General features: G+C 44.1%; 1 protein-coding gene across 1 annotated transcript in view; it reads right to left on the reverse strand.

Annotated features, from left to right (window-relative positions):
* Positions 1-8,801, reverse strand: part of edar (ectodysplasin A receptor) — a 78,394-nt gene extending 69,593 nt beyond the window's left edge. Inside the window, exon 1 of the mRNA XM_079822010.1 lies at positions 8,615-8,801. The gene's annotated coding sequence lies outside the window, so the exon portion shown is untranslated. The remainder of the gene's footprint in view (positions 1-8,614) is intronic.
* Between the last annotated feature and the right edge of the window lie 331 nt (positions 8,802-9,132).

Below are 9,132 nucleotides of genomic sequence, written 5' to 3' on the forward strand. Positions count from 1 at the left end.
ACACACACACACACCATCACTCTCTCTCACACACATTCACACACTCTCTCACACACACCATCACTCTCTCACACACACTCACACACACTCTCTCTCTCTCTCTCTCTCTCTCTCTCTCTCACACACACACACACACACACACACACACACACACACACACACACACACACACACACACACACACACACACACACTCACTCTCTCTCTCTCTCTCTCTCTCTCACACACACACACACACACACACACACACACACACACACACACACACACTATCACTCTATCACACACTCTCTCACTCACACTCTCACACACACACACACACACACACACACACACACACACACACACACACACACACACACACACACACACACACACTATCACTCTATCACACACACACACACACACACACGCACTCTCTCTCACACATACACACACACACACACACACACACACACACACACACACACACACACTGCCCCTGCCCCTAAACCTAGCCCTCACAGGAGACTGTGCAGTTCACTTTCTGTGAAAAAAACCTCATTCTGTGTGATTTATAATCATTTTGAAAAGTGAGGACATGGGGAACGTCCTCATATTTCACCCTCTTTTTGTAATACCCATGACATTATACACATTTGTGTCCTGATATTTCACAAAAACATGCCCACACACACACACACCTAACCTGCCATGAATCTATCTTTGTCTCTCTGGTAAATGTTTAGCAACACCCTAGAAACCGTCCAGAACCCACACACAGCTTTCACACCTCAGTATTCAACCAGCGGCCCACAGAAGCGTCACACATCAAGGCTGTGTCAGGTCAATAATCTCGGCGTCCTGATATCGGAGACGGACAGCTTCAGAAGCTGTTGAATCCTGCTCCATGACTCCCTCAGATCTATGCCTCGAGTCACGGCGTCCAGGGTGAAAAGTTGATTTCAAAGTTAGAAGCTACTATGGAGCCGTATAGAAGCTGGAGGTACAGAGAGAATGTGATCCTACACGCAGACGGAGGATGTGCTCCGCTCAGGTTTCCTCCTAAACACTCACCAAAGGACAGACATGAAAGCTGGGAAAAACTATAATCTTCTATTTCAGATGTCAAGCACTCACACTCATGCTATAGGAGACGAATCCAAACAAAACGACAAGAGCGGCTACTGTAGAGATCATCCTACACTCCAAAAATAACAGAAAGAAAGCATTCAAAAGTTATTAAAATGGTATTTCTGAATTTCTTTTTTACCTTGGTTATGCAAATGTTAAGGAAACATTCCATTTTAGAATCCTGCAAACATTATGGGAATGTTACTTTTGATTCTGAGAACATTATTAAAGACCAGATAACATTGAACGAACGTTCTATTAACATTACGGGAAGAATGTTTATTTGTAACGTTGAGAGAACCTTGCCAGAACGTTCTGAGAACATTATTAAAGACCAGATAACTTTGAACGAACGTTCTATTAACGTTACGGGAAGAATGTTTATTTGTAACGTTGAGAGAACCTTGCAAGAACGTTCTGAGAACGTTATTAAAGACCAGATAATATTGAACGAACGTTCTATTAACGTTATGGGAAGAACATTTGTTCGTAACGTTGAGAGAACCTTGCCAGAACGTTCTTAGAACATTGACAGACCAGATAACTTTGAACGAACGTTCTATTAACGTTATGGGAAGAACGTTTGTTCATAACGTTGAGAGAACCTTGCCAGAACGTTTTGAGAACGTTATTACAGACCAGATAACATTGAACGAACGTTCTATTAACGTTACGGGAAGAACGTTTGTTCGTAATGTTGAGAGAACCTTGCCAGAACGTTTTGAGAACAATATGACAGACCAGATAACTTTGAACGAACGTTCTACTAACGTTACGGGATGAAAGTTTTATCGTAACGTTGAGAGAACCTTGCAAGAACGTTCTGAGAAACTTATTACAGACCAGATAACTTTGAACGAACGTTCTATTAACGTTACTGGAAGAACGTTTGTTTGTAACGATGAGAGAACCTTGCCAGAACGTTTTGAGAACGTTATTACAGACCAGATAACTTTGAACGAACGTTCTATAAACGTTACTGGAAGAACATTTGTTCATAACGTTGAGAGAACCTTGCAAGAACGTTCTGAGAACGTTAATAAAGACCAGATAACATTGAACGAAGGTTCTATTAACGTCACGGGAAGAACTTTTGTTTGTAACGATGAGAGAACCTTGCCAGAACGCTCTGAGAACATTATTACAGACCAGATAACTTTGAACGAACGTTCTACTAACGTTACTGGAAGAATGTTTGTTTGTAACGTTGACAGAACCTTGCCAGAACGCTCTGAGAACATTATTACAGACCAGATAACTTTGAACGAACGTTCTACTAACGTTACTGGAAGAATGTTTGTTTGTAACGTTGACAGAACCTTGCCAGAACGCTCTGAGAACGTTATTACAGACCAGATAACTTTGAAAGAACGTTCTACTAACGTTACGGGATGAAAGTTTTATCGTAACATTGAGAGAACCTTGCCAGAACGTTCTGAGAACATTATGACAGACCAGATAACTTTGAACGAATGTTCTATTAACGTTACTGGAAGAACGTTTGTTTGCAACGTTGACAGAACCTTGCCAGAACGCTCTGAGAACGTTATTACAGACCAGATAACTTTGAACGAACGTTCTATTAACGTTACTGGAAGAATGTTTGTTTGTAACGTTGACAGAACCTTGCCAGAATGCTCTGAGAACGTTATTACAGACCAGATAACTTTGAACGAACGTTCTACTAACGTTACGGGATGAAAGTTTTATCGTAACATTGAGAGAACCTTGCCAGAACATTCTGAGAACATTATGACAGACCAGATAACATTGAATGAACGTTCTATTAACGTTACTGGAAGAATATTTGTTTGAAACATTGAGAGAACCTTGCCAGAACGTTCTGAGAACATTATTAAAGTGTACACTCTCTCTCAGTGTTACCTGCACAGGTGTCTACGGTTGTTTGTCAGGAAAAGTCTGCAGGATGACACAAAACTACAGAACGTATTCCCATCCACAGACAGTGGGATCAGCAGAGTGCATTATGGGCATCGAAGTCCTTTTATCTAGTCATGCACTGATTTTAAAAGAAAAGTTTTAATTGTCATTTGAGATCCAGAAAACGCTGATAATCGATGGTGGAGTGTTGACACGTCCTCATCTCATCAGGTTCTGCTCGGCTGACTTCGACACAGGAGCACAAAGGCCCGTGTTTTTCGGCTCTGTAAGGGCGGTTCTGTCTGCATCCTGGCTTTACTGGGAAACACAAACACTCTTCACCTTTTGATGATTTTAATTACAGCTTTTCTATGAAAGCAAGGCAAAGACAGAGAAAAGCCGCGGCGCAGCAGCTGAAGATCTGTGTTGTCTTTTCATGCGACCGCAGCCTTTGATTCCTCACATCGCTCAGACGACCTGACAGCCTCATCAATCATTCGTTTCTCTGCACTGAGGCTTTCTCCTGCTCAAAGTTTGCTTATGCACAAGCCTTTATCCTCCCTTAGGCATTAGAGCTGTGGAAGCCGCTGACGCCATTACTGAGTGCCAGTAGACACGTGTGTGTGTGTGTGTGTGTGTGTGTGTGTGTTCAGCAAGACCCGACACTTCTGTCTGTCTGAAGCCATGAGCTAACTGTCTAGGTAACATCTCTGTTAAAACGAGACTGAAGTTGCGCTAGTCTTCTCTATAGTGCCGTTTATCCGAGTGAAACGCTTCCCAAACAAGAACAAATGTAGGGCGGGGCTTGATTTAGTTTATCAGAAGTTTACACTGATATGGCTTTAAAACGCACGCAGATAATAAAGTCTCATGATGGTGAGGAACTGCAATGTCACGTGAGCGTGATAGAGATCATCAAAACCAAACAGATGTTTTGGTACAGGCTCCGCCCTCTTCTGGTTAGGGGGCGGGGAGCAGCAGCTCATTTGCATTTAAAGAGACATGCACGAAAACAGCATGGTTTTCCTCGCTGGCATTCTGAAGTGCGTTCAACTTTGTCAAGTGGTCGAGGGAACCCTACACCCCTCAACCCATCAAGCAAGTCTACTCAACATGTACACTTCAGGCAGATCCATAGACCACAATGCACCATGTTTGTGACATCACAACATATCGTGCTTAATTTAACCCCCACTTCCCACAACTCTCCAACAGCTCAAGCATACATACAGGCCTATAGAATGTGCATAAAACAAATTCATAATGATAAAATCAGCTCCATATTGGATTCCAAGTGATCAAGGGCTTAGGGCATTCCATTCCATTTAAAGGGGACCTATTATGGGGACCTTTTTAAATGTCCCCATAATGTAAAATGCGTCTCAGTGTCCCCAGAATCTGTGAAGCTTCAGCTCAAAATACCCCACAGATCATGTATTATACCATGTTGTAAATGTCCATTTTTGATTGGAAGGAAAAGTTTGCCGTTTACATGTGTGTCTCTTTAAATGCAAATGAGCTGCTGCTCCCCGCCCCCTATCCAGAAGAGGGCGGAGCCTTACAGCTCGTGCCTCTAATACTCTGCCAAAAACTAAAACTGTCTCCCGCTCTTGTGACATTGCAGCTCTTCATCATCATGAGAGTTTATGATCTGCATGCGTTTTAAAGCCATATAGTGGTTTTCTGAGCACACACACACACACACACACACCCGAAGCACGTGCACAGAAAGCTGTGTGTCAGACGGGACGTCCCGTGAGTATCAAACTAAGTTCTCTTTCACTGTTACATACACACAAGAACACAGTCGGTTACGTCTGTGAACGTAAACAGCAGAGAAATAAATCACGTGTATATTAGATCTGTGTATTAAAGTGCTGTATGATAAACAGGGCAGACTGCATACAGATCACTGAGGGGGCGGAGCTATGTGAATAGGGCGGAGTCTGTCAGAAGTTGTGGGCGGGGTCTATGTGAATAGGTCGTAGTCTATCAGCAGTCGTGGGTGGGGTCTATGTGAATAGGGCGGAGTCTGTCAGCAGTCATGGGCGGGGTCTATGTGCATAGGGCGGAGTCTGTCAGCAGTCGTGGGCGGGGTCTATGTGAAAAGGGCGTAGTCTGTCAGAAGTTGTGAGCGGGGTCTATGTGAATAGGGTGTAGTCTATCAGCAGTCGTGGGTGGGGTCTATGTGAATAGGACGGAGTCCATCAGCAATTGTGGGTGGGCCTAAGCAAATAGGGCGTAGTCTGTCAGCAGTCATGGGCGGGGTCTATGTGCATAGGGCGGAGTCTGTCAGCAGTCGTGGGCGGGGTCTATGTGAATAGGGCGTAGTCTGTCAGAAGTTGTGGGCGGGGTCTATGTGAATAGGGTGTAGTCTATCAGCAGTCGTGGGTGGGGTCTATGTGAATAGGACGGAGTCCATAAGCAATTGTGGGTGGGCCTAAGCAAATAGGGCGTAGTCTGTCAGCAGTCATGGGCGGGGTCTATGTGAATAGGGCGGAGTCTGTCAGCAGTCGTGGGCGGGGTCTATGTGAATAGGGCGTAGTCTGTCAGCAGTCGTGGGCAGGGTCTATGTGCATAGGGCGGAGTCTGTCAGCAGTCGTGGGTGGGGTCTATGTGAATAGGGCGGAGTCTGTCAGCAGTCGTGGGCGGGGTCTATGTGCATAGGGCGTAGTCTGTCAGCAGTCGTGGGCAGGGTCTATGTGCATAGGGCGGAGTCTGTCAGCAGTCGTGGGTGGGGTCTATGTGAATAGGGCGTAGTCTGTCAGCAGTCGTGGGCAGGGTCTATGTGCATAGGGCGGAGTCTGTCAGCAGTCGTGGGTGGGGTCTATGTGAATAGGGCAGAGTCCGTCAGCAGTTGTGGGTGGGCCTATGCGAATAGGGCGGAGTCCGTCCGCAGTTGTGGGCGGGGTTTATGTGAATAGGGCGGAGTCCATCAGCAGTTGTGGGCGGGCCTATGTGAATAGGGCGGAGTCCGTCCGCAGTTGTGGGCAGGCCTATGCAAATAGGGCGGAGTCTGTCAGTAGTCGTGGGCGGAGCCTAAGCATATGTGATGTCACAGAGAAACTGCAAATGGCTTGTTATGAGACACTGCTTATGATTTATGGGGATTAACAATGTAAAAGATTTTACCATTATAGGGTGGTTGTGTACACACACGACCGACACACATTTATGTCAAACACCATTTAAAAGTGAATTTTGCATAATAGGTCCTTTTTAAACACACTGCAAGGGTTCCGCCAGTCGTGGGCATAACCAATGACGTACATCTGAGTGAACGAGACGGAGGGAAGTTAGTGAGGGAAGGACTTAAACACAGCCAGAGATGAGAAGAGATGTCACTGCAAGAGGGAGGGGAAGTCATTCAAGATCACGAGGCACATGAATAAAACAAAGAATGTGAACGGAGGAATTATTCATAATAAATACTGCAATATTCCATTAAAAAATCAGAATTGTCCATTTTGATTCCCTCTTGCACGACATCCCTTCTGGAGCGAGGGCGGGGCAACCTGTCACTCACATGAGATCCACCAATAGCAAACCACAACCAGCCAATCAATGCCCAACAGACAAAATCAAGCCCGCCTACATTTGTTCTTGTTTGTGAAGCGTTTCACTCGGATATACGGCACTATAGAGAAGAAAAGATGAGTGCAACCTCCATTTCATGCCAACTTTAATAACCTGATGCAGTTTAGCCCCTGCTGGTGGAAATAAGCGTCTCTCTCTCTCTCTCTCTCTCTCTCTCTCTCTCTCTCTCTCTCTCTTTAAGGCCATTCAACACTGTTTTTTAAACGTACCATAATGAGATATCACAAGCGTGATCGTTACAGATGTCAATTCATATTAATATCAATGAGAGAATCACAAACATTAGTTTTCCATAATGACTCAGCTTCCACTGTGACCTGACCTTTGACCTTCTTCAGCTTCAGGAACTTTTATGTCCTAGGGATTGTTTTAACGTAAACCTAAGGTCACATTAAGACTGGGCTGGAAACTTTTTACCATGCCTTTTTATTTCTTTGTATAGATTTGATTTTTGTTTTACCCGTGTCCCAATGAAAAGAGAATTCATGTTTTAATGGTCAAATTTACACTCTAAAAAAATGCTGGGTTAAAAAACAAGTTGGGTTGAAAATGGACATACACAGTAAATGGGTTGTTTTAACCCAGCGGATGGGTTAAAACAGCCCAATTGCTGTGTTCGTCCATTTTCAACCCAACTTGGGTTGTTTTTTAACCCAGCATTCTTTAGAGTGTATAAAAAAAGTTTAAAATATTCTCTGTCTGCATTTAGGATGCATAAACTATGGATAGATAAATGATGGATACACACACACACACACACACACACACACACACACACACACATGATACTCCATGATGAAAATGACCTGATAACTTTCAACCAATTCATTACGAAGTTGATTCATACACTCTAATAAAATGCTGGGTTGAAAATAACCCAAGTTGGGTTGAAAATGGACTAACCCAGCAAATTGGGCTGTTTTAAGCAAACATTTAACCCAACCGCTGGGTTAAAACAACCCAAATGCTGGGTTAGTCCAGTTTTTAACCCAGCATTTTTTTAGAGTGTATGACATTTTTTTCTGATTTCTGGACTTGATCTGCAGAGGTTTATGGAAATATTGCAGGTTCTACAAATGATTCAACATGCGAATAACTGGTTCATCTGAGAAGTTAAGAAGCGCATTTGAGCTCCAAAGTAGTTTTTACGAATAGAAATTGTACGGTAAAACCAAGAGGGAGAAAATTAATGCAAATGTAATTTTAAAAATAATAATAATCTGACATAATCCAGCTAACAAAAATAAGAGCATTTCGTTTACATTCCCATTAAGTTATTTCTGTATGTTATTTTTAATTTTTTTTTTACTAATGTTTTAAGAACATTTTGTCTTGGTTATGCGAACATAATTTTGCAGACATTATGGGAATGTTACTTTTGAATTTTCTCTGAACGTTCTGAAAAATGTGCCGAACGTCCAAATGAAAAAGTTCCAAGAACTATAAACAATGCTGTTAATAAAATAATGCGTGTTCATAACTCTGTGAAGCTCTTGTTCGCTGTTGGCTGGGAAGTTCCTGCCATTAATGAGTTATCCCAGCAGCGCGCGCTCACATTTAATAGGTTTGCATTCTGCTGGCGCCTTTCACAATCAGATCATCGCATTTTTGGGATATTACCATTGCCCCCCCCAAACAACATTTGTCTGTTCTGTTTCTCCTCTCGGATTTATTTCCTCCTTCAGCGGCGGTTCAAAGTCAGGGAGACATCAGAAGCGCGTGCATGCAAGTGCATGTCTCAGGATCTCCATGCAGGAGTTTCCCTCACATCTCATCTCATCTCCGCGAGCATTCCCTGACCCAGTCCCCCGTTTAAAACACCGCACACACCAGGTCGCATGTGAGAGAGAGCATCCTTTAGACTCATGAAAAGCACTGTTGCTTATTCCACAAAGAGCGATTCAAACACATGCACGAGAAAGCCCACGCGCGCATGAACGAGCAGAAGAGCGCATCTCACCGGAGCAGGAATTTCCCTCTCGGTAAAAATGCAGAGCGCATTCCTGAAGCGCGCGCGCCTTACCTGAAGGAAGACCAGGAGCTTCGGCACAATAGAGGAACTCTGCGGGTTGTTGAGGACGATGTGCTGTGGAGCTCACAGGAGAACTGGACTGAGGTCAGGTCAGATCAGATCAGATCATTACCGTGAACCAGATCGCTCGAGCGCATGCATGTGAACGTCCGTCGCCTCTTAAAGCGCTCCGGGCTGCGTTCGGCGTCTGGCTCCACCTCGAATGAGAACTGAAGATGCTCTCCGCCCAGAACGAACCTGAGACAGGTACTGCCGCTCGCGCTCACTGCTGCCCACCTGCGGCACGACACGCGCGCGCCACTGCGCTCGCACACGCATTAAAGGATTGAAGTATTGCATGTAAACTCTCCATGCATTTTCAGCACAAACCAAATAATGTGATGCATAGTGTTATAAAATAGCTGTAATAGAACTATGGGTGTGTTTTAAATACACACTCTAACAAATGCTGGTTTAAAAACAACCCAAGTTGGGTTGAAAATGGACTAACCCAGCAATTGGGTTGTTTT

Source organism: Gobio gobio (assembly GCF_949357685.1).
Source record: "Gobio gobio genome assembly, chromosome: 7".
NCBI lineage: Eukaryota > Metazoa > Chordata > Actinopteri > Cypriniformes > Gobionidae > Gobio > Gobio gobio.